This window comes from Pan paniscus, chromosome 11 (genome assembly GCF_029289425.2).
Source record: "Pan paniscus chromosome 11, NHGRI_mPanPan1-v2.0_pri, whole genome shotgun sequence".
Taxonomy (NCBI): Eukaryota; Metazoa; Chordata; class Mammalia; order Primates; family Hominidae; genus Pan; species Pan paniscus.
Window position 1 is genome coordinate 121,642,364 of NC_073260.2, and position 27,302 is coordinate 121,669,665.

The 27,302-nt window shown below is 41.7% G+C and overlaps 1 pseudogene; it reads left to right on the forward strand.

Annotated features, from left to right (window-relative positions):
- LOC100975933 (histone-arginine methyltransferase CARM1-like) overlaps nt 1-27,302 on the forward strand; it is a 107,390-nt pseudogene that overhangs the window by 68,287 nt on the left and 11,801 nt on the right.

Genomic DNA, 27,302 nt, shown 5'->3' on the forward strand with positions numbered 1-27,302 from the left:
TCAATATATTTAGATAGGTCCTCAGTTCCTTTACCCCAACCCTTGGGGCCAGATATGTTTCAGAATTCAGAAGAAGGACTTTCGAAAGTTAATATCACATACCGTGCATTACTTAATTCTCCCCAGTTGGATCTGAGGCAACACTCTGTAATGAAACACATTATATTGCTGCAACAAAACATAAGAATATTGATACAAAGTGGAATAAATAAAGACTACAAATAAACTGTCCTGTCAGTTCAGGTCAGGTTTTGCCATGAAATGATGCTGCTGAAAACTTATAAAAATCTGTTGCTTTTCAGATCTCAGAATTTAGCATAAAGAAATATAGGCCTAGATCATTATTTGGTTAAATTAAGAATCAGCGTTTCCAGTGTTATGATGTAATGTAACTATTGTCGAATGCTGAGTCAGATGGTATAGTAGATGCTCTATGCTTATGTGTGTTTTCTCATATAGTCTTTTGTTTTTCCTGGAGTTAATTGTCTTGGTTTCTTTCATTAGCTTAGCTTTTATATATTCGTGGCTAAATGTTTCTACGCTCCAGTAGATCTGACAGATGCCAATCAATATGTGTTCCTCTGATGCTCCCCTCTATTCAGTAGTCCTCTGGCCTTCCCTAGCAACATGAACTGAGTGTTCTCCAGCCCCATCGCATGACTGTCATACATTGACTTTCTATCACCATCCTTCTTTTGTCTTCCTCTTTGTTGGTTTATGACATCACTTCGGCAAAGGATATTCTCTATCAGCTTCTGCAGAAAAGGAGCTTGAGAAGTTACTTTTTATCGAGCCCTTGTATTATTTGGTCAAGAATATAACTTAAAAACAATTTTTACTCAATATTTTTAAAGCTTGGTGTTTTGGTTTTTGTGTTTTGTTTCTGTCTGCAAATCTTGCTATTGAGAAGTCCAATGCCATTCTGACTCCTGCTCCTTTAGAGTAACAAAGTTTTCCCCTCTAGATGCTTTTAGTATCTTCTCTTTATTTCTAGTGTTCTAATGAGAATCTTTTTTAAGTTCTTGTGCTGGAAATTCAGTGAACATGTTTAATCAGGAGTCTGATTTTCTTCTGCTCTCAGAATTTTCAAAATATTTTACATTTGATTTTCTCCCCTCCATTTTATCTGACATTCTTGGAATTCCTATTAGGTTGAGGCTTATAACATCATCCTCTAAAACTTCCCAAGTTTACACAAGCAGAGATACATATTACTTCTCTGAGGTTATTTAATATCCTTCTATCATCTCGAAATTGAAAAACCACCAAGCAATCATTATTGTTTTGATACCAATGCCTGAGATTTAGATGGGGACGTACTAATGAGGTTATGATCATGCTTTGCCCCTGACCACTTCTGAAAATACACCAAATAAAAAAGCCACATAGTTTCAGGATGGGGCACTGACTATCAGTTGAGATTCCACTCCCTGGATTTTGCTCCGCTATTTGTTAGCTCTGTGATCGTGACCAAGTAACGTAAATTTCTCTGTTTTCTTGTTTATAAAATGCACATAATAATAGAACCCACTTTATCTTAGTATGAGAATTACATAAATTAATGCATGAGAAGCCCTTGGAAAAGTACATGACAGGGTTATCATAACTGAGAAATTTTAGCTATTATTGTTGTTTTTATGACAACATCTCTGGTGTCTTAAGTCAGCCTTATTTCTGAAATATAGTTAATAGTTCCTCTTTCTTTCATGTGCAATTTAATAAATGGCTATAAAAAGATTTTCCCTAAAATTGCAAGAGTAACAATGCTGATCATCAGGTCTGCCTACTCAGAAAGGCCCGACTTCAGGCATGCCAATCTAGGTGCTCATTTGCCCACTGAAGAATCTACCTTTCCTGTGGTGATTGTGAATGCCAAGAAATAAGCACAAATGTGTATTTCCCAGCATGAAGATTGGTGAGCATCCATAAAAACATAAATCCCAACAGCACCTAAGGAGACAGGTGGTCGATCTGATTCTACATGGACAAAGTCTGAGAATGAGAATGATAATGTGATGGAAGGATGGGATTGTGATTATTTTTAAAGCTAAATTATTGTTACAATAAATAAGAGATTAAATAAATAAATAAACATATCCGGAATTCATAGGACATACAGAAAGGAAAAAAAAAAGCCAGTAGCTGAGAAGGCAACTGCCAGGTTAAACGGCTTGCCTAAGTCTCTACAAGCTTTTATCATTGTATTGCTTTCTGACTTGCTTTGATATTCTTTTCTATAGCCCCTCTACTCTTCTGCCTAATTTTTTATACTTGCATTGAGACAAAATTATATTTTATGCTGTCATGTCATAACTGAAGCAAAAGAATGGAATTAGTCTCAGGTGGCAGGTGAGTATAGCCTTCAATCAGAAAGCAATAGAAGCTGACTTCCGGGTCTGTTGTGTTTTGCTCATTAGGAATGATGTTCCTGACATTCAGCGACATCCATTTGGCCCCTTTTTCTGATGAACAGCTCTATGTGGAACACTTCTCCAGAGCCAATTTTTGGCAATGTTGTTTTCTCCTCCCTTCCTTTCCCTTCAAAGTAAACCAGAGTTTTTAAAACTATTGCTAATTGGGGTCTTATGCCCCTTGTTTGGTGGGGAGAGGGGGGGTGACGGCAGTGAGGCACCTGTCCCGTACACTGTAGAATGTTTAGCAGCATTCCTGGTTTCTACGTACTAGATATCAGGACCATCTTCCCCCCCCAGAGTTACAACAACCACAAACGCCCTCCAGACATTGCCAAATGTCCCCTTGCCGGTCAAAATCACCCCCAGTTGAGACCACTACTCATAAATCAGAGACAGGTGAATCAAGGAGCCGTTCATGCAACATCAAACATCCGGAAAGCTATCCTGCTGCTAAAACAATATCCTCCCCTGCCTGCTGTTGCTCTCTTCCCATTTTTCACCATCCACTTCTTTGACTCAGGGCAATGGCTTCTGTTAGGACTTGACTTTGTCAGAGAAGATATCAATCAGTACACCTGATAAATGAGTTGATCAAACCCTCTTGGAGTTTTAATTGGCGGTTGGCTTTTACACCCACCTCACCCCTCTGAGATTGAATTTCTTTATGTGTAGAATGGGAACTGATACAAAAGCTCCTGCCAGTTTTAAACCACCATTGTTTCTGGGATTCCTTTCTGAGAACTGGTTTTTACAAGAAGAAGGAAGGAACGAGAATGGGAGGTAGAAAGAGAGCAGATCTCATCCTTGTTGGAATGTTACATGTGTGGGAGCACAGGCATGGCATGCAGGGGGTCAGGATCCTCAAATTTAAGGTTTGATTTTGGTCTGAGGTATACAGGGCCTTATAATACAAAGAGGTCCAAAGTTGATTTCTGGGGTTTTCTCTTTGTAATCCTAGAGAAGGGACAGCAAATAGGAGGTACTTTGGTTTCCTGGGCTACTAAACTCTTTGAGGAGTGGGGTCAAATGGCTGATTTTTCTTTCCATTTTTTTTGGCAAAGTAGGCTTTCCTAGCACAGATTCAGGGCATTTTGTGGTTTTGTTGAATCTGCAATTCTGAGATTCTAAGCCACAGGCTTTCCCGTGGGGGTGAATGGCTTCTTGGTGTATATATGTGTCAGTTGGGGCAGGGGGACGGTGGGGGAGCTTTTACCTTAATAATCATTGTTCTGTGAGATTATGCTGACCGTAAATGATTACATTTTAATTATGACCTCCTGAGGAAATGCAGAGATGAAAGGGTTACGAATTTTAAGTAGCAGAATAGACCAGACCAACAAACTAGAGGTTTGTCGTCCAGGCAGTTCTTGTGTGACCTTCCAACCATACCATCTGCTGCCATCTTACTAACTTGAGGATATTAATGATCACAGTGGTTTGGCTCAGATTTCCACCACGTACCAACATACTGCTATTTATTGCATCTAAAAATGAAAAACAGAAACAAAAACGAAAACATAATCTTCTCTAGATGTTGCTTTCCCAGTCAGCCATGGCCAATTCTCTAAGCCCCTTTCAGCAAAATTCCTCAAAAGAGTTGTCTATACTCAGTGTCCAACTCCCACCTTCTGTTTCTCACTGGAGCCATTTCTCCAAAACCACTCTTTTCGAGGTCACCAGTGCCCTGACCTCCACATTGCTAATTCAACTGTCACTTCTCAACTTATTGAACTTACCGGCATCATTTGAAACACTCTTTTTGCCCCATGATCTTTTGATTTTTCTCCTCCCTTGCTGGAACTTTCTCAACCAGCTATCCCTTCGTTGTTACTTGTCTCCATAAGACCCTGATGTTGGAGTGCCCCAAGACGCAGTGTTTGGACCTTTTCTCTGTGCAGGCTCACTTGGTGAGCTCACCCATTCTCATAACTACAAATACCATCCATAGACTAATGGTTCCCAAGTGTCCCTCTCCAGTGCAGATGTATCCTCCAAACTTTGTATTTTCCTAGCCAATTGCCTCCTGGATGTTTCCCCCCTTGCAGAAATTTACCGTGTGCAAAATTCAACTTCTGATCTCCCAATTTCTACCCAAAACCTACTGTACTCACAGTTTTTCTGTCTCAGTTGATAACAACTTTATCCTCTCCATCATTCAAGCCAAGAATTTTGAAGGCCCCTCTTTCTTTATCTCCTGAATCCAAACCATCAAGTAATGATATTGGTTCTATCTTCAAAATATATCCAGAATCACACCAATTTTTATTATATTCTGTTTCCTCTTTTTCTCACCACCATCATCTCTCATCTAGATTACTGCAATAGCTTCTCACCTGTCTCTTCTCAACAGAGCCAAAGCCTCGCAGGAGCTTCTCCATCATCTGGCTCCTAGGTACTCTCTAGTCTCATTTCCTACTACCATGTTCATTTGGCTCCTGCTGCACAGGCCTGTGTGCTGATCCTCAGACACATCAGGCATGCTCCTAAGTTAGGGCCTTCGCATTTGCAGTTTTTTTTTTTTTTTTTTTTTTTTACTTTGAATACTTTTTTCTCAATGTTCACATGGTCAATTCCTTTAACCCCATGAAGTCTTTGTCAAATGCCACCTTCTCAGTGAGATCTACCCTGACCATCCTATTTTAAATTGTACCCATACCATGCCCAACCCTTCTTTTTCAATTCTGTGTTTTTCCTCGAACACTTACAGCATCCTAAAAGATATATAACCCCTTCCTATTATTATCTATGATCTGTATCCCTCTTGATAAAATGTAAGCACTGCAAGGTCAGCAGTGCTGTCAGTTTCCACTGATGTATCCCAAGCACCCAGAACAGTGCCTGCCACAGGGTAGGCTCTCAGTAAATGTTTCTGAATGAATAAAAACTTCAGTATGCCCAAACATGCATGAAAATAATTATTAAGATTGTAGGTGATATATTTCCGGTTTTTCTCTCCTTTCTTTACAAAAACAGAATCATAAGTACCATTTGATAGCTTGGTTTTGTTTTGTTTTGTTTTTTTACTTTCACAATACTTTGTTGACATGTTCTCATATCATTTACATACTTTTGGCTGAAGAGTATTTTGTTACTCATAATTTATTAACTCAAGTTTCAATGTTGAATATTAAATTATTTGAATTGCTATTTTAGTACTATAGATTCTATAACAAACCACAGCAAGGTTTCAATATTCTGTAAGAATATAGAATCCTATAGAATTCTATATCCTAAATTCTATAAGGCACAACACTAAAGTGAACCTCCTTTCATATAAATTTTGGTGTACATTCTGATTATTTCCGTATGATAAATTGCTAAAAGCAGAATTACTGGACCAAAAAATGTGAAGAAGGAACTTATAAAAAATTATTCTTATATATTGCCAAATTGCCCTCTAGAAAAGTTTTACCAATTAACACTTCCACCAGTGGTATTTGGGAATGTCTGCTAACTCTTGCCCATACGGGATATGCTTTTTAAAATGCCAATTTGATTTGCAAAAAAAATGGTGGCCAGTTTATTTTTAATCTGTATTTCTTTGATAGCTGGTGCATTTGAACGATTATTTTTAGTCAACAAACATAAAAATATTTTTAAAAATATATAGTTATCAAAATTCACAGCCTTTGCTTTCCTTCTAATTTCTCTCCCTTTGTGAGGTTTCTGCATTAGATGACTGGCATTTGAGTATCTTGCTGCTTTGATCCAGGAAACAGGTGGTGAATGCTTGCATGATTTCTGTCAGAAGAAGCAAAGAAGTGGATATGTATGCTGGGGGCGGGGTGGGGAGTGGTGCAAAAAATAAGTTTGGGTGAGATCTCTCAGCTGAGAGATTAAGGAACAACTAACTGGCTAAACCAGATCATCAGATGCAATCAGTTTTCAGTCCTCACCTGATTTTCCTATTATTTGCCCTTGACACAGTTGACTCTCTTTGCTCCACTTCTCAAGCCTGAACCTGGTTTTTCTCCTACCTTTCTGGCTCCTACTTCTCAGTCTCCTTTGCTGATTCTTCCTCATGGCCCAAATCTTTAACATTGGAGTGACTCCAGGTTTCTTTCTTACATGTCTTCCCCTTTCTGTCAACACTCACTGTCTTACTTGATCTCATTCTGTCTCTTGGCTATAAATACCATCTTTCTGTCTACAACTCACATAGTTAGAACTCCAGCCCAGACCTCTGCCCAGAACCATAGACTTGGATGTCCAACTGGCTGTTGACAACTCCACTTGGATGTCTATTGGGCATCTCAAAATTAACATGCTTAAATGCAAGCTGCTGATCCTCACCATCTCCCCACTGCCCACCTTTGCAAAACAAAACACCCCTGTTTCTACTACAGTCTTGGCAGTAGCCTTCTAACTTAAATCCTCTTTTTAAACAACAACCACGCTCTTGATGAAACATAATTCAGATTATATTATTTCACTGTGTAAAGTCTTCTAGTGGCTTCCCTGTTTCTGCATAGTGAAAGCCAAAGTTCTCATAATGGTTGGGAAGACCGCACATGATCTACTTCCTACCTTGCTACCCCTCTGACTCTGTCTCCTACTACTTCCTCTCTCACTCTGTCTCCCCTCTGGCCTCAATGGCTGGCCTCCTTGCTTTCCCTGGAACAAATCAGGCATGCTCCTGCCTCTCTGACATTCGCTCTGCCCAAGACACAGACAATCCAGTGACTTTTCTCACCTCCTGCAGGTCTTTGTTCACATGCCACCATCCCAGAGAAACCTTCTATTAATTACAAACTGCAGTCTCTTTCCTCCTGCAAGCCTGTACCACACTTCTCAATTCATTTTTCTTTATACCACGTATCACCATATACCATATTATATGTTTTTACTTATTTATTGTCTATCTCCCCCATGAGACTACAAGTTCCCTAAGTGTGGCTGCTTCATTTACTTCTGTAGCCCCATCATCCAACCTGGTTAACAGTAGTTGCTGCAGACATTTTTGATGATTAGAAGACAAATGCATTGATTTGTAAAAATTCTGTCTATATTAAGGACATTAAGACTGTCATATTTTCTTCAGAATTTCCAGCTTGCTTTGTGATTTTATTTGTGATAGTTTTGACCACAAAACAACTTAAACTTTTTATGTAGCTGGATCTACCAATAATTGTATTTTCTTGTTTCTTTATTTTCCTTTGTAATTTTTTAGCTCCCTGTCCCCCTCCCCCATGAATTGGGTATTAACTTCCTTTTTTAAAGTTTTTACTTTTCCATGTAACATTTTTAAAAATTTGCATTTAACTCTGAAATTCATCTTAGTACACAGTCTGCAATAACTATATAACTTTATCCTTTCCAAATAACCAATTATGAGGCTCTCTCTTAGTAGACCAAATTATTACATTCTGATGCTAGTAGCAGTCACCTATAAAAATAATAATTATCTTTTATATGATGATTCCTTGGACCCCATTAATTAAGGTGATGAGAATTATCTCCTGAGAGTAAGGCCCATCATAAAGAATCATCATTCCCAAATGTAATTCTTCTTAATGTGTTGGGTACCTCTGGCATTATTGAAAATAATTGGCTCAGGGGTTTTACACCAAAGCCTATAGATACAATTTTAAATGGATTCTCATATGAAGAAAAATATATACATAGGATCAATTAAGAGGTGTGCCAAGTATTGTCAAGAAGCTTGAGACTAAACTAGACTGTTTTTTTACATTTATTACAGTTATAGAACATAAAAGCATAAACAAAATAGGTAGTAGTTAAAAGCCAGATGATTCAGACTCTAGATCCAGATGGAACTATGTTTAAACCTTGGTTCTGTCAATTACCAACTGTAAAGCCTTAGCCAAGTTAATTTAATCTCCCTGAGATTAATTTCAATCCATAAATTGAAGAAGATAATTTTACCTACCTGGAGATGATGAAATTTCAAGGATGGGTCCTCTGCTTGTACTTTTCTACCATAAAAGCCCTTTCTTCATGGGCCAGGTTACCCATGGTGTAGGGTTCTTCCAGATGCTGAATATATCTTTCCCAATTACATATTCAGGGACCAGGAAAATAATCATAGGGTTTGCATGAAACAAGTGGAGACACTGGGAGATGGACTTGGTCCAAAACTCCACTTATTACCTATCCTCCACAGCCTTCACTAACCAGAGACATTCTAGATTTTTTTTGTATCAATATCGGCTCAAACTTCTCATCTAACATTTCTCAAAAAATCGAGGTATCCTTCCTTCACCACGGTTGCTTTGTCATAGAAACCCTGGTCTCTCTGGAGAAGGAGTGGGGAATGTTTTCTGTGTGTGCTTGTGGTGGCAGTGAGGGTCCTTCCTCAAGAGGACTGGGACTCTACTTAAGTCTGGACCACTTGGATCTGGCATTTGGGTGAGGGACTTAATATTTCCATTGTGACAGCTGACATCATTCTTCTGCTCATGAGCTAGCCATTTTTTGTTATACAAATTGAGCACTATCCTAGCTGACTTTCCATCTATTTTACCCCTCTAGTAACACTAGGATCTATTAACACCAAAGGTTCTTGTAGGTCAAGGTGTCCGATTGCTACTCTACCCTAGCTTTTTACACACTAATTATGCCATTATTGCCTAGGCCAGATAATTATTGCTTTCCTGCTCTGACATTCTGAAATGTCATCCAAATTGTGTTCATTCAGAGCCCAATTTAATGGCTACATCACCTACCACCATCTTTCATCTACCAAGGACAACTACTCTAAGGCTCTCAAAGATGCCACTGTTACCTAATCAGTTTTTTCCCTATTACCTTGTAAAAGGAAAGTTTCCTGTGCTCTGAGAAAATAGTCAGGTTGAATGTTCTTAGGTATTCCATAGTCAATCCATCTAGAATTTCCATGTCCCTGAGCCTTCTGACTCCTTCCTCAATGCAGCAGAAGTTCTGAAATCTCCACCTCATTGACTGCAGGCCATCATGATGACCAAGCTTTAAAGTGACATCCAGTGGATTATTAGGACTGGCTTCTGGTGTCTTGTTAGAACACTGAAACTATGAGTGCGCCATTTCAATGAGTTGCACTCTCTCCTCATTTACATTCTGCCCTCTTTATGGACTTAAAATCTAATCTAATACAATATTTCCTAGTTCTTAGCAGAAAATATTATCTGGCTTCTGCAGTTTTTTAGGTATGTAAATTATCTCCTTCTGGAATGGGAATTGTGTTTACTGCTCTGGCTGTGCTTGAGTTATTGGCCTGACAGCTATGAGGAACTATTAGCCTGAAGGCAATGAGTGATCATGAGGCAGATCTTGAAGAGAATAAAATCATCTTTCAGGGCACAGGCTCTTGGAGAAGTTGTTGCATAGCCTTTAAGCAAGGCTGTTTTCCTCTGGCAAAAGGGGAAAGAATTCTGCCTCTGCTGGCTTGAAAGATTCAGGGGAATTGGAAAGACTTCAGGCTTCTCTGCTTTGCCCACCCTATTATCCCAACCCCAGGTCTCAGGGCCATACCCTTTCCCTGTCGGGGCCACAATTTTAATACATAAGACCTGTCAAGAGTGCATGTCCAATCTCCTCTGCAGCTCTTCCACTATTACCGTTTTACTCTCTTATTTGGAGTAGGGGGATGGGACAGTTTCAGTTCCAAAGATGTGGCTTCTACTTGTCAAATTCTATACATGATTTTCAGCACAGCAGGCCTTGGGGCACCAAAGAGATAGGAATTTCTTTATGTCTGCTGGAAAGCCCCTCTGGATTTCACAGTGTGTCTTGAGTTGGGAGTTGGCTGCTCTGAGATTAAAACTTTCTTTTTGCAAAGCTTGCAATGCTGTCCACAGAGGCTTGCCTACTCCTCAATTCATGTAATTATCATTGCTCCAAAATTTCAAGCACACGGTTGCCATAAAGCCCAATGTTTCACCTTCTACCTTTACTGCATCCTAATTAACCATCGGCAAGACCATTAGAAATTGTGATGAAAGGCTCGGTGCAATGGCTCACGTCTGTAATCCCAGCACTTTGGGAGGCCAAGGTGGGTGGCTCTCAGGAGTTTGAGACCAGGCTGGCCAACGTGGTGAAACCCTGTCTCTACTAACAAAAATTAGCTGGGTGTGGTGGCAGGCACCTCTAGTACCAGCTACTTGGGAGGCTGAGGCAGAGAGAATCACTTGAACCTGGGAGACGGAGGTTGAAGTGAGCCGAGATTGCACCACTGCACTCCAGCCTGGGCAACAGAGTATATAGGTGAAGCTTATATACTACAACTTTATTAAGAAGTGTATTTCTAGTGAAACAAGAATTGGGAGAAAGAAGAATGAGGCAGGGAATGAGGGGAGTGCTGGTGCAAATGTGCATTATAATTATGAGATCTTTGGGGTGTTGCTTCGCCAGCCAGAAACCTCTGTGGCCAGTGGCACCTTTGACTGAGTTTAGCTTGGTTCTGCCTACTCAGCCTGGCAGGCTGCATTCGGCTCACACTACCAGCCTGGATCCCAGGATGCCAAGGGCAAGCCAGGTGCGGAGTGGCAAGGGGTGTGTGAGCAAGCATGGGGTCTGGTCTCTGCGCATAGCCAGGCATGCCAACTGCTGCTGCAGGACAGGCAGCTCCAGGTGCCAGCACTGGCACCGGCTCCCTGCAAGGCCACAGCTGGACCAGGTGCACTACAATCAGCTTCCACAGCTGGCACTGGGGAACACAGTAGTGCCCAGAAGCTTAGAGCCTTCCAGGAACTGCAGGGCCCCAAAGAGGGAGTCACAGACCTGGCTCAAGGAGCTCCCAGGTCTGGGATCCCCGAAGGGCTGCAGCGCTTCTCTTCTTTTTGCCTGCAAAATGGAGAGCAAAGGGTGTGTTTCAGCCATGTTTGTGTCACGGCTCTTTTAGCCCTGAATGGCGAGTCCTGAGTTCTTGTCCCGCATACAGGAAGAATGAGGTATTCAGACAAGTGGAGGGTGAGCAAAACGAAGAGGAGCTTTATTGAGCAAAAGAACAGCTCAGAGGAGACCCACAGTGGGTAGCTCCTCTCTGTAGCCAGGGTGTCCGGAAGAGGGTTAAGCTCTTAGCAGAGAGGGTAGCTCCTCTCTGCAGCTGTTCATCCAGTTGTCTCTCCATCCTCCCTTTGAGTCTGGCTGAATCCCACGTTTTTACGGGACTCAAAGGGGAGGAAGTGCGTGCTGATCGGTCCACAGGTGGCTATGGGCCCACCCAGGGAAAAGCACCACAAGTTCCCCTCAGGTCAGGGCGACTGGCGGCCCAGCCCTCAGGTTTCAGGCCCTCCCTGGCTTGAAGGTGAGGCTTCACCAGGGACCCGTCCCCTTCCGCCCAGGAGCCTGTCTGCCTCCAGCCACTGTTCATGCCTTCATGCCAAGGGGCGCCTGCAGGCCAGTGCTGGGCTGTCCTCAGCCACCCCTAAGCCTCCCTTTCATGTTTGTCAGAGCCCAGAGTCTAGAGCAGGTCGAGGTGGCAGGGGGCTGGCGTGTTGGCACTGCCGCAATCGTGTGCACACCTATCCCGACTGCAGCGGCGCCTGGACTCGGCCCCCAACTTAGCTCCAAGATCGAAGTGGACACCAACAGCGGGGAGAAGCCAGGCAGCAGCAGCAGGAACTTCCCAGCCTGCCGGGGACAAGGGGATCCTCCTGGGCCCCCAAGAGCGCAGAGACGCCTGGGTCTGCAGCCACCCTGCAGCAGCTGCAGCTGCACCCTAGAAGCTCTTGCTCCAAATTGGAAGGGGCGGGGCTCTCGCCTGTCTCCAGGTCCCACCAGCTCCGTGGAGCATGCAGCCCTGGTGGCGCCTCCTTGCAGCCTGAGGCGGGGGCTTCATGTCCTCACTGGGCCCGGGCCTACGACTGGGGCAGGGGTGATGATGTCACGAGTTCTCCCTGTGGCTCAGGGGCGGCCCCGGGGCTCCCCCTCGTCCTGCTTACTAACTCCTGCCCCCTTGAACAGTGTGTCTGGTTCACCCACTGGGCTGAAACTCTCCAATGAACAGGACACGCCCCCTGCCTCAGGACACGCCCCCTGTCTCCCTCAGGACACGCCCCCTGCCTCAGGACACGCCCCCTGTCTCCCTCAGGACACGCCCCCTGCCTCAGGACACGCCCCCTGCCTCAGGACACGCCCCCTGCCTCAGTACCGCCTCACCGGCTGACGGCCATGCCCGGGGTTAGGGGGCGTCTCCAGGAGCAGATGGCAGGCACGGGGCCTGACCATCAGGATTGTCTGGCTTAGCGGTCACCTTCATCTGGGGCAGGTCGTGGGGGTGCGGTCTCAGGCGGCCCCAAACACAGCCTCTTCCTGAGGCGCAGGAACTTGGCGCCATCGGCGGGTTGGGCGCCGTGGTCACGTCACTGGGCAGGTCCTCGAAGTGGCTGCCACTCCCACTTCTTGCCCTGGGCCCCTGAAGCGGGGCCCCAGTTCCACGTCTCGGGCCCGGCCCCCATGCTCCGCGTGCAAGCGCGGCACCGCCCTGGGCCCAGCTCTGTCTTGGGGACCCTCTCTGCCCATTTTCTGTGCCTGACCTCCCTACTCTCTCTCCAGGGTGGCTCGGCCCAGCCCTATTCCCGGGGCTCCCAGGGGTGAGTTCTCAGGGCAGCAGGTTCTGGGGGCGCTCCTAGGTGCAGGCTCCAGGGGCTGCCCACCTCAAGAGTCTGTACCTGAGGACCCGCGACCTACTCCTGTACCCCACTGCAGCCGGCGTCATGGCAGCGGCTGCTTCGCACAGGCTGCCGCTGCCATCATTACCATGCTGACCATCAGGTAGTATTAAACAGGAGATTGCTGGCTCTGTCAGGACCATCTTCAAAGATCAAATGAACTACATCCAGGACAGTTTATACAGCAGATAAATGAATTTATACACTGGCTTTTATCTCCTCATTTATCAAATACTCATCCTGCCAACATTAACTAGCCTTCTGGGTCTTATGGCATCTCATACCCAAAGTTAACAGGGATGTCCCAGGGCAGGAGGAGAGAGGCACACTGTGCAGGCCTGGGGTGAGACATTGGTGCACCGTGCCCATGCAAGGTCAGAGGAGCCCATCCTTTGGCATAGCTGGTGCAGAACACATGGCTGAGGATTCCAGAGACAGGTAAGAAAGATCTGGGATGGCACTTAAAAGGTGATATACCACCTAAGGCACCAAACGATATTTTCCAGTTCCCTTGTCAGAGTATTATGCATGGATAGTATGCATCTATCATGCTTGACCAGAGCAGAGCCAATTGAGTGATATCAGGGATCCCAGCGGTGAATGGCCTGTAGTCAGTTGTTTTTTACAGAAATCGGAGGTCCGTGCTTGCAAAGGATGAGGGAAGATAAATGTAGGTAGAATATTGCCATAGGCAATGAGAGCTCCCTTTTTGCTCCTTTCTGCTCTGAGTCCACTAAATACCTTGTTGCCCATGGTACTACTGAGAAACATTATTTTTAAAGAAATCCATTCTACTGAGTGGACAAGCTGCTGAATTCTACTGTGAAGGTAATGAACGATTTGTTCCTAGCCTAATTACGCACCAACCTAAATTTCCCACTAAAGTTTCTTTTGCATAATTAGAGTTTTAGGCCTTCTGGTCATTCCCAAAAGTATATTTGACCCTGATGGTCACTAGTTCATAGAAATACTATGTAGATCAAATAAAAATATTTCAAATTAGCATACGAGATAACCAAATTTTTTTCAGAAGCCAAGTAAACAGCGCAAAGCATCACAGAGAAAGAACTTATGTAGGAATATTACCATAACCAAAAAATCCTGTCAGTATTTTCATGTGCCCCTGTCCTTATCCCATTCATATTTCAGTGATTTCTTAGTCTCTAATCCTCTTTCAATTACCTAGCACTCATTCTTGATATATCCTCTGTATCTCTGTTTATATCTGCAGCTCTTGAACTCATCTGGCTTATGCTCTTAGGATAAGCCTTGATTTCTGTATTTATCTTGTTTCATAACGTTTGTCAAACTCATGGCTCTTTTATAATATTCTGCCTCTATCAAGCTCATGCCTCTTCTACATATCCTGACTTGTGTTGTCAGGGATATGCAGTATTCCCATCCCCTGGCCCAATTATGTGTTACAAAATTTAGTTCAGTCCTGGTAGAATTAGGACTTCACTGAACCAGGCAAAGCTATTCTCTCAGAATTATGTGTATATAGTACAGTACCTAAAGACCCATTAATTTTTTTCAATTAAGACACTTTTTGTTTTAAGTGGCCAAAAGTCCCACAAAAAGTCGCTTAAGAAAAAAGAATATTTCTGACTAATGTATCTGAAAAGTCTAAGGATAGATTCAGCTTCTCAGACACAAATGGATTTCAAGGCACTTATATTGGATTCTGGTCTCTTTCTATCACTCAGCTTGGCTCCATTCTTAGGTAGCTTTTCCCTCATGGCAGCAATGTGTTTTCTAGAGAATCCGGATTTATAGACTCATAGCTCCATCCCCACTTCTCCTTTGCCACAGTTTAAACAAAAGTCATAGGCTTGACTCTCATTGGGTCACGTGCTTAACCCTAAGTCTATCACCAAGGCTACGGTGATAAGATGCTGTTATTGGCTGAGACTGAGCCGCATGTCGAAAGCATAGTCAAGACCACCTAAACCACAAGAACTGTGAGTAAGAAAGAGATGCCTCACAGAAGAAAATCTGGTGCTGTTACTGTAAAGGCAGCCATTCACCAGGTAGAACAGACATGAGATAGCCATCATAGTTGCCTTGACTGATTCATTCTTCCCTCTGATATGGCTTTCACAGGTCCAATTCTTAGGCCAACCACTATAATATCTAGTCTTAGCTTGACACACCTGGGAATGCTCCACAGATTTCTTTACAGAATCACAGACTTTCCCTTACTTTTTGCCAAAGAACCATGGTCTGAAGTGCACCTGTTTCCCCTCTCATTTATACTTAAAAAAGCAAAAAAAAACTATTACAAATACGAAAAATATCTAACCATAGCATAAGGAAAATACAAGCCACGCTACTTTGCTGGTGTTTAAACCAGTAAAATCAGAGACATAATGAGCATGCATCTTTGCACAGATACCACTTTCCACAGTGGTTGATATGCCTGCATTCTGCTGGGGTGGAAAATTGTATCAAATCAAAATTACAGTGAGCGATCACCTCACACCTTTCAGGATGGCTATTATTGAAAAAAATAAGACAAGTGTTGGTGAGTATGTGGGGAAATTGGAACCCTCGTACCTTGTTAACAGGAATGAAAAATTATACAGCTTCTATGAAAAAATATATGTAGGTTATTCAAAAATTTAAAAATAAAACTACCATATGATTCAGCAATCCCACTTTGGGGTATTTATCCAAAAGAATTGAAATCAGGATCTTTAATAGATGTTAGTACTCCTGTATTCATTGTAGCACTATTCACAATTGCCAAGATATGGAAACAATCTAAGTGTCCATCAACAGATGAATGGATTTTAAAAATGTGGTATATACATACAGTAGAATATATTTTGCCTTAAAAAGAAGGCAGATGCAGCCGTGAAAAAGAATGAGGTCATGTGTTTTGTGGGAATATGGATGGAGCTAGAGGGTATTATCCTTAGTAAACTAATGCAGGAACAGAAAACCAAATACTGCAGATTCTCACTTATAAGTGGGAGCTAAATGATGAGAACTGATGAACACAAAGAAGGAAACGTCCGACACTGGGGTCTACTTGAGGGTGGAGGGCTGTGGGGAGAGGAGCAGAAAAGATAACTATTGGCTACTGCACTTAATTCACAAGTGATCAAATAATCTGGACAACAAACACTCACGACATGAGTCTACCTGTGTAACGAACATTCATATGTACCTCCGAACCTAAAATGAAAATTAAAAAATACAATCATACAGGAAGCATTGTCAAATATTAAAAACAGAAGGCAGAACATGACAACATGTCTGCAATGTGTGATAATATAGATGAAACTTGAGGACATTATGCTAAATGAAATAAGCCAGTCGCAGAAAGACAACTACTGCTTGATCCCATGTGTATGAGGTATTTAAAATAGTCAAGTTTATAGACTCAAAGAGTGGAATGGTGATTACCAGCAGCTGGGGGAAACATGGAGCATTACTATTCAATGAACATAAAGTTTTAGTCAAGCAAGATAAATAAGTAGAGCTCTGCTGTACAACATTGTATCTATAGTCAAAAATAATGTACCCTAACTCAAAGATTTGGTAAGAGAGTAGATTTTATAAGTGTTTTTGCTACAATTAACACATAAAATAACCACATAGAATTTAATTTTAAAAGAAATTTGTCAAAAACAACCAAGTCTCAAGTCCTGCTGTATATAAGGAACATATAAGAAATCAAAGATTCAATTTATTCCTAGACACACACCCTTCTCCTGCTAGCAACTACCAACAGTACTGTTATGCCACATTCTCAACACTCTTTGTGGCTATAGCGACATTTTTGAATCCTTGCTTTTGTTTCCTAGTTCTTGGAGTTACATATGTCTCCCATCAGGTTAGTGTACCCTTGGCTGTTAATTCTGGTAGAGCACAGCACATTAAGACACAAAAGTTGCTTAACTGTCAAACAGCACAACCTGGATTCCCCACCCCCAACACCATCCCACTTCTCTCTCTCTCTCTCTCTCATTTATCTTTCTACCTTCCTTCTTCTCTTTTTTCAAAGGAAGAAAACTTCTTAATGGGGATGAGTAGCATTTTTTTTGTCAGAATAGGATAAAGACAAAAGATTCTTCTTAAAGTGTCCGATTTATATGAACTGTATTTTCAGGCCTTTCCAGATGTTGCATGGATTATACTTGTAGTGTTGGTAAATGTGAAGGATTTCCCACGTGAAGAATGGTAGGAAATGGGAATATGAACTCAGGAGAAAAAACACCCAGACTCTTTCTCTTATGTGCTCATAAAGACACCCTAAATTAACTTAGAAAATAGAAGCCACAGCTGATGAAACAATGGAAACTATCCCTAGCTCCCCATTCAACAGATTAGTTGCCTGATCAATCTCCCCAACCCCCTGACACACACAATGTATCTCAGGAGACCCAGAGAGATGCCAGATTTTATCTGCTTTAATTATTTTATGATGCATTGCAGAAGGATATTTAAAATTTCTAAGAATTAGAAATATGAAATATGGTCCAGCCAGAAATTTTTTAAAAACCCAGGCAGTGGGCTCTTTGCCCACAGCTTTCCATCTGCCCCAGAAATGGTGCCCATCTGCACCACACTGTTTGTGGCTGCTGGGTTTTAATTGGTACTGAACATGCAAAGCAAATGGCACAGACGCATCATCCTCTTTGAGAGCTGAGGTGGTTTTCAGTGGATAGAGAGAAGTTTTCAACTCAGTCATGCCACGTGGAGGACTATCTTTGCCCTTGGGGTTTTCTTTATGGCCAAGAATCTTTTTGGCCAAGAATCTACTTGGCCAAGAATCTAGAACAACTAACTTAGTACCCAACCTTGGTTGCACTTTAGAATCACCTGTTTAGCTGTGGAAATAAACAGGCACTGGGGTTATCCCTAGATCAAATGCATCACAATTCAGAGGCATCAGCCCTTTTTAAAAATTTTCCAATAAATTCTAAAAACCATAGTTTTCTAAGCTATTGAAAAATTTTCTTTCTGTTTCTCCCTCCTTTTCCCCCTCCCTCTCCTCCCTTCATTCTTTCCTTCATTTCTCCTTTTCTCCCTCCCTCCTTCAAATGTAAGTTTGGTGCAAAAGTAATGGCAAAAACTGCAACTCCTTTTGCATTAACCTAATAATAGGCTGTTGTGACATGATTATTTCCCCAAAACACTCCCATTCTCATTCTGTTTTTAAAAAAAAGCCATTTAAATCTACAGTGTTCTATTTCCAAACATTTTCTAGGATTATAGAGGCTTGTTTTCAATATATGTATTAATAAAATGATGTGAAGCACTATTTGGCTTTACCAGTGAGATATCTTGGCTCTGGCCCTTGGTAGAAGCAGAAGATTAGGAATTGAGTGATGAAGCTGAAGAAACATGGACAAATGACTGTTCCCATTTCCTCTTCGTTGTCGTTGATGCCTGCACCCACATAAAGGGCCCTTTAGAGTACCAAGCCCTCCAGTTCACTCACTGATTAATTTATTCATTAAATAAATAATTGTAGACAGATCTTTTTCACCCTAACAATATTCCTGGCCCCATGCTAAGTGCTAAGTATACACTGATGAATAAGAAAATTCTTCTGCTTTTAAGTGAATGAAGCATAGATACTTAATCGTAACACAAGGTTTTGCATTCTTAAATGGACATATTTGAGCACAGTCTTTTTTATTATTATTATACTTTAAGTTCTGAGGTACATGTGCAGAACATGCAGGTTTGTTACATAGGTATACATGTGCCATGGTGATTTGCTGCACCCATCAACCCCCATCATCTACATAAGATATTTCTCCTAATGCTATCCCTCCCCCTACCTCCCACTCCCTGACAGGCTCCTGTGTGTGATGTTCTCCTCCCTGTGTCCATGTGTTCTCATTGTCCAACTCGCACTTATGAGAACATGCGGTGTTTGGTTTTCTGTTCTTGTGTTAGTTTGCTGAGAATGATGGTTTCCAGCTTCATCCATGTCCCTGCAAAGGACATGAACTCATCCTTTTTTATGGATGCATAGTATTCCATGGTGTATATGGTCACATTTTCTTTATCTAGTCTATCATTGATGGGCATTTGGGTCGGTTCCAAGTCTTTGCTATTGTGAACAGTGCCACAATAAACATGCATGTGCATGTGTATTTAGAGTAGAATGGTTTATAATCCTTTGGGTATATACCCAGTAATGGGATTGCTGGGTCAAATGGTATTTCTAGTTCTAGATCCTTGAGGAATCGCAATAGTGTCTTCCACAATGTTTGAACCAATTTACACTCCCACCAATAGTGTAAAAGCATTTCTGTTTCTCCACATCCTCTCCATCATCTGTTGTTTCCTGACATTTTAATGATCACCATTCTAGCTGGCATGAGATAGTATCTCATTGTGTTATTGATTTGCATTTCTCTAGTGACCAGTGATGATGAGCTTTTTTTCATATGTTTGTTGGCTGCATAAATGTCTTCTTTTGAGAAGTGTCTGTCCAGATCCTTCACCCACTTTTTGATGGGGTTGTTTTTTTTTCTTGTAAATTTATTTAAGTTCTTTGTAGATTCTGAATATTAGCCCTTTGTCAGATAGATAGATTGCAAAAATTTTCTTCCATTCTGTAGGTAGCCTGTTCACTCTGATGATAGTTTCATTTGCTGTGCAGAAGCTCTTTAGTTTAATTAGATCCCATTTGTCAATTTTGACTTTTGTTGCAATTGCTTTTGGTGTTTTAGTCATGAAGTCTTTGCCCATGCTTATGTCCTGAATGGTATTGCCTAGGTTTTCTTCTAGGATTGTTATGGTTTTAGGTCTTATGTTTAAGTCTTTAATCCATCTTGAGTTAATTTTCACGTAAGGTGTAAGGAAGGGATCCAGTTTCAGCTTTATGCATATGGCTAGCCAGTTTTCTCAACATTTATTAAATAGGGAATCCTTTCCCCATTGCTTGTTTTTGTCAGGTTTGTCAAAGATCAGATAGTTGTAGACGTGTGATGTTATTTCTGAGGCCTCTGTTCTGTTCCATTGGTCTATATGTCTGTTTTGGTGCCAGTACCATGCTGTTTTGGTTACTGTAGCCTTGTAGTATAGTTTGAAGTCAGGTAACATGATGTCCCCAGCTTTGTTCTTTTTGCTTATGATTGTCTTGGCTATGCAGGCTCCTTTTTGGTTCCATATGAAATTTAAAGTAGTTTTTTTCCAGTTCTGTGAAGAAAGTCAATGGTAGTTTGATGGGGATAGCACTGAGTCTATAAATTACTTTTGGCACCATGGCCATTTTCACGATATTGACTTTTCCTATCCATGAGCATGGAATGTTTTTCCATTTGTTTGTGTCCTCTCTTATCTCCTTGAGCAGAGGTTTGTTGTTCTCCTTGAAGAGGTCCTTCACTTCCCTTATAAGTTGTATTCCTAGGTATTTTATTCTCTTTGTAGCAATTATAAATGGGAGTTTGACAAAATTCAACAGCCCTTCATGCTAAAAACTCTTAATAAACTAGGTATTGATGGAACGTATCTCAAAATAATAAGAGATATTTATGACAAACCCACAGCCAATACCATACCGAATGGGCCATTCCCTTTGAAAACTGGCACAAGACAAGAATGCCCTTTCTCACCACTCCTATTCAACATAGTATTGGAAGTTCTGGCCAGGGCAATGAGGCAAGAGAAAGAAATAAAGAGTATTCAATTAGGAAAAGAGGACGTCAAATTGTCCCTGTTTGCAGATGACATGATTGTATATTTAGAAAACCCCATCGTTTCAGCCCAAAATCTCCTTAAGCTGATAAGCAACTTCAGCAAAGTCTCAGGAACAAAATCAATGTGCAAAAATCACAAGCATTCCTGTACATGAATAACAGACAAACAGTGAGCCGAGTCTTAAAGACTAAATAGGAATTAACAGGGCAAAAAACGAAAAGGGGCATTCCGGGTAGAGGGGAAAACAACCAAAAGCTCAGAGGTGAGAAATGGTACAATCCCTGTAAGAATGTGTGAGTGTTCAATGCGGCTCAAGTTTGGATTGCATGTTGAGGACTGGCTGCTGACTAATAACACCAGGCTGCTCTCCTCACTGCTGCCTGTGTGCGCATTTGAGGCTTTGACTTTTGATTTAGAGCCTCACTTTGAAGATCCTTTCAACAAAATCTAACTGCACCCCAATTTTTTATGTTTATTCCATGTTTCTGTGTTTTGTTTTTTTTCTTTCTTCCCTATAGGCTGGTGGGTATTGGGTTTGGGGTGGGTGAGGACTGATGAATTGAGTTCCCATTTGATTCACAGACTATATAGCACATATACAACACACCCTTATTAGGGAATCTTAATGAGGGATACAGGCTTTCTACCTCTAGTGATAAGGTTGCCAAGCCTTTCTGGAGTTTGGGCCTGGGAATCTGAATTCTTAACAGGTTCCCCCAGGTAAACCCTCAGCACAGTCAGATTGGACAGCACTTGCCTAGTGCCCAGTGCTGATGTGAGAAGGTTACATTCAGGGCATACTAGCTAACACTTATCTAGTAGTAACAAAATGCCAGGAATCATTCAAAGTGCTTTTTAAAAATTAACTCACTTAACCCTCATAAGAACCCTATAAGGCAAGCTTATAACTATGTCCATTTTAGAGATAAGGAAGCTGGGGCACAGAGTTCAAATGACTTGTCTGAATCACACGGCTAGTCAGTGGCAGAACTAGAATGATTTCATAGCCTAGATTGCTTTTCTAAATTTTTAAGGCCGTTAGCCAAGCTGATACGAAATACCTGCTATGCTCCAGGCACAGTCTATATTGCAGTGGATACATAAAGGTATTAGGTTGGTGCAAAAGTAATTGCGGTTTTTGCTATTACTTTTAATGGCAAAAACCACAATCACTTTTGCAACAGCCTAATAAAACAGAGCCAGTGGTGTGCTGGTAAACACGTTATATCTGGCTCTCTGGGTGGGGGGAGGGGTGGAGACATGATTTGTAATGTTTGTCAGTTTCTATGGTTCAGATGTCACTGACCATAGAATTGGGAAGAAATGTGCACAGTGGGCTCTGAAAAGCTGTTATGAGCTGGCTCCAGATCACCACCTGATACATCGTCTGCTCACTTGTGACTTGCTGCCTGGTGTCAGGTATCACAACAAATGCCATCATGAAGGCACCAGCCAGTGGCTAGGGAAGAACAGAGAAGGAAAATCTATTTTCTCAAACAGCAGGAGGGTCAAGCGGCTTTGGAGATCTAAAGTCGTGCTCTTGGTTGGGATAGTGGGAGGACCAAGGAAACTGAATTTCAGCACTTGGACAGCACAGCACAGAGTTGGGGGGCCATCTGTCAGGGGAGATCAAGGGTAGGAGCTCAAAGGCCTTCCTGCCAGCAAATATCCTTCTTGATAATCTCCTTGCAAGTTTATTTATTTATTTACTTATTTAGAGACAAGGTCTCACTCTGTCACCCATGCTGGAGGGCAGTGGCAAGATCTTGGCTCACTACAACCTCTGCCTCCCAGGTTCAAGCAATTCTCCTGCCTCAGCCTCCCAAGTAGCTGGGACTATAGGTGCCTGCCACCACGCATGGCTAATGTTTGTAATTTTAGTAGAGATGAGGTTTCAGCATGCTGCCTAGGCTGTTCTCAAACTCCGGAGCTCAAGTGATCCTCCCGCCACGACCTCCCAAAGTGCTGGGATTACAGGGGTGAGCCCAATTTATTTCAACTCAACTTCATTTCCCCTTCTTTCTCTCCCCACCCCAGGTCAAATACAGGTCTGCAAATTTTCTAGAGAGAATTTCCTGCCACATCCTCTAGACCAGCTGCCCTTCACATGTGCAAACATTCTCCCTAGGGCTAACGCAGAGGACCCATGAGGCAGCCTGGAAGCACATAACAGCTATGGGGGGCCTGGGGACTCAGATGACAGACAAGATGCATGGTGATTTTTTGTGCTATTTTAGGTACCAGCAATGTTTCTATGGGGTCAATCTGTCCAGTCTCCAGGGTGCTGCAGTGGATGAATACTTCAGGCAGCCAATAGTAGTAAGTGTGCTCTCTTTGCAGGCTTTCTCCCATGTTTATATATTGATTCATTCATTCACTCGCTCATTCACTGGCATGCACTGTGCTGCCAGCTTCTGTGCTAAGCCATCACAGCATAGGAGAAAGAGTTCCCTAGAGCACTATGTTTTCAAGTCTTCCAGCTCTAATCTCCTCCATCAATTAAGAAAATCATCAGACAATGATACTATGAAAGCAAGGGAATTTTTAAACTACCTTTCAGTAAGTAACTTCTAGTTCCCCACTGCCCTGACCCACCCCATACACAGCTCAGCTCTTAGGTTTGTTCAGTAATTCACATCTTCCCATTCATTCTCATGGCCCAGAACATAATAGAAGAGCAAGCATTATACAACAGCTTAGAACAGGAGCTTTGCCGTTAATCAGATTTAAATCTCAGCCATGGCCCCATTTTGCGGTATAACCTTGGAAAACTTTAAGTTTGCATCATCTGAAATTCTTTCAGTTGTAAGTGGGAGAAAAATCAAATTGGCTTAAGCTAAAATTGAATGACTGTCTTTCAAAAATTACAAAGCCTGGAGACAGAGTTTGCTTCTGGGACCTGTTGCAGGGGCTCCAAAAATGTCACCAGGACATGATTTTTCTATCCTTGTCACTTACCTCCACTTCCTCTGATTTAACTCTTTTCCTAGACAGGCTTTCCCTTCATGGTAGCAAGATGGCTACAGAAACTCCAGCCTCTGATTCTTACGACTGTAAATTCCACAGGAAAGCCTGCCTTTTCCTAATAACTTAAGCAAAGAGCTCCAGATTTAGTTTAGGTAGTTCAGTTAGGTTATCCTACCTTGGATTATGTGCTCATCTACGGATCAATCACTGTCTTCAGGGGAAAAGTAGTACTCTGACTTGCCAATCTGGGGTCATATGCCACACCTGTTACTGAGGGTAGACTAAGTTCACATGGAACTTTTTGGACAGAATGTGGAGAAGAGATAAATCCGCACTGCTAAATAAATTCTGGATAGTCAGAAAACACACACACACACACACCCCAAATGCCTGCTCCAGAGATTTTTTATAGAGTAAATGATATATCCTAGTAAAGCCCTTAGCACTTAGTAAAGCACGAAAAGCACTCAGTGCTTAACATAGTAGGTACTCATAAACGTTTTTATTGTTAACAGTATTCTCATTAAGCTCATGCTTTCTAAATCCCAACTCCTGATGACTTAAAATTACAGGAGAAAAGCTAAACTTCGAATTTCCTTGAGCTCAGTTTATCTTGGCAGAAAGGTAACATCTTTGATTTTTCCCCCTAAGGACACATTTGATGTTAGGATTTTGATGGCTCGAACAGTCAAATACACAGTAAACTTTATGGATGCAGAAGAGGAAGATCTACACAGGTGTGTGCAAATCAGTGTTGCTCTTGATGTTTAAAATCTTCCCTCTACATCTCCCACCCACAAAACTTCATTGCAGACTTTTGCTACTCACACAGGGGAGAGATTTTAGATATTGGTCACATATGGGAATGATGTGTCAATATTAGCTTCATTTATTGCTAAATAAAGATAATGATATCTCCTTCCTAGGATATTATCCCCATTTTATAGATGACACATACGAGGCAAAGTGGAATGATATGTTGCATCAAGTCACAGAATTAAAAAGTATATTAGAACTAGGATTTAAACCTTTCAGAAGGCTCCAAAGTCTGTGCTTTTAGCCACTCTGCTTTGTGCCTCTAAAGTGACAGCATATATGTGAATGCACTTAGGCCAGTGAATGTATTAAGGACAAGCAAAGAGCTACAACTTGTTAAGTGCTTTCTACTTACTAGGTACTGTGCTGTGTTTTAGAGGCACCAGGTGATTTCTAAAGAGGGCACTCGATAAATGTTCATCTGTGTCCTCTTCCCCTCCACTTTAGAAGACTCTGAAATGAGGATTCCTACCTTGACTTGGCTCCATTTATTTAGATAGTGGTATGAATCCATTTGGGGTGATTTTTCACTCGTATTTTGTCTTTTTCTCCCTTAGAAGATTAATAGTCATATTTGTTTTCTGGACAAGAAAGTTAAGACTTAGCCAGATGGTTGTTTGCCTGGAGCTACCGAGGAAGCAAGGGTGAGAATTTAGAAGGTGCATCTGGCTAATGAAAAAATCATCCATCTTGATATCATGATGCACAAAGGGTATCCTGGATGTTAGGATAGGCTAGAACATGCTGCAGAAACAAAAGAAACCTCAGCGGCTTCTAGTAACTTAGGTGTCTTGTTTTCTACACAATGTATCCATCATGCACCAGCTTTATCTCTACCATGCATTACCCACACTGGTAATTGGGCCAGTGCAGCAGCTTCTATCTGAAATGATGCTGGTCACTGAGGAGAAAGAATGAGTATGTCAAAGTATGCAAGGACAATGAAAGCTTCTGCCTGGAAACGGCACAAGTCACTTCGTTCACATTTGATCAGTTGAAGCAAATCATGTGGCAGTACCTGAGCTCAAGTGGATGGAAAACTGCAATCCTTCCATATGCTCAGAGCAAGAGAAATGGCATTTGCAAACGACTTTAATAACTATCAAAGATCCAGACAAAATCGACTTTGATTAGCTTTATTTATTGCTCTGAACTACCTCCTGAATCCTAGGGAATATTTTGAAAATTATGTCTATGTGGGTTTTCCACCGATGTCATTCATTCATTTGTGCATCAATTCAGCAAATGTTTATTGAGATCCTACTATGTGCCAGGTACTGTGGTGGTGCTAGCACATGTATGGAAAGTAATTTTTAAAGTCTCTATTCTTCAGGAGCTCATAGTTTATCTAGGGAGATGCAAAACATGAAAAGAAATAATAACAGTGAAGACCAATAAATTCACTGTGCCAAGTACGATGGAAAACTCTAGAAATATTTTATTTTCAGCAGAGTGAAGGAAGTTAAGTCTTTGGGGACACCATGAATACAAATAACATACAACCTTCTTTGAAAACTTCTAAAGCACTTCAGAAAATCCAACTCCTTGGAATGGTAATGCCCCAGCAATGAGCCAATAATATCACCTCTTAATTATGAATCACTCTAAAGTTTGCGAAGAACTCTATATACATGTTTGCAAAGAACTCTTATATACATGTTTTTCCATTTAACATACAGAAGAACCTTATGAGGAAAGTAGGAGAGAGATTTTGTTACCCTTCAACAAATGCTGATACCAAGTTTCAGGGAATTTAAGTGCCTTCCAAGGTTCCACAGCTAAAATAGGTCCAGCATCTAGATTGCATTGTGTATTTCCCAATATTCTTTCTATTCCTGCTTATTCTGCATTTGGCATAAACCATAGCCACTTCTGCATGACTCTTGTTGTAGCCTACTGGAAGTTAAATTGCCTTCCACAAAAAGAAATTAACTATGAGGATGGCCTTCTGAGCTCGATGTTTCCTTTGTGCTCCAGTCCATTTTTAGAGGCCTGAACAACCTTTCCCTTTGAGCAGCTGTGTAGGGGAACTGTCCCTGCCCATGCTTTGGCTTATTGAAGGATGGCTGCCCTCTGTGTCCTGAGTCATGCTCCTCTTCTCTAGTCAAACCCAGCTCCAGATGTTACATTCACCCTATGCAGTTCCAGGTCATTGCAGCAGAGTAGCATGGTTCTTGAAGGATTTTGTCAAGAAGTAAGCTTCTCAAATGTGCAGCATCACCCAAGCATTAATCACACACTGAGAGAACTTGGCTGCCAAGGCAAAAGTGCCCAAGAGAGAAAGAAAATATTCCTACTGACCTCACAAATGTATCTAGTACATCTGTCAACAACAACAGTAGTTTCGAGTCTTTCATTTTTTTATTTCCTTACAGAGTAGAAATTCCCTTTGTGTTTCAGATGGCAGTCTGGGCTCATCCATGGCCTGGCGTTCTGGTTTGATGTGGCATTTGTTGGATCTCTGTATGTATACCCCCCACCAACATTTTCTCAGTCTGCTCTACCCCATGCTATCTACTATTTGTAATCACAATTTTAAAGTGTTTAATAATTGATTTTAATGACACTAATTCTTGTTTCTCCAATTTTCAAGGAAATAAACACAGATGTTAATGTTAATTTTAGATTTTAGGAAAAAGTAAAAATGAGATGCTTTTCTGTGTGTCATATCAACTCTAACTAAACTACGCAAAGCCTCTTAAGCCAAATGAATTGAGCTTTGGAGGAGTGAGAGAGGGTTTGTGCTTTTTGAAACTTCTTGGTCTTTAATAGAATCGATGGGATGGTACCCCAAGCCTTTGCTTTTGTTTCTGACACACCTGGTTAT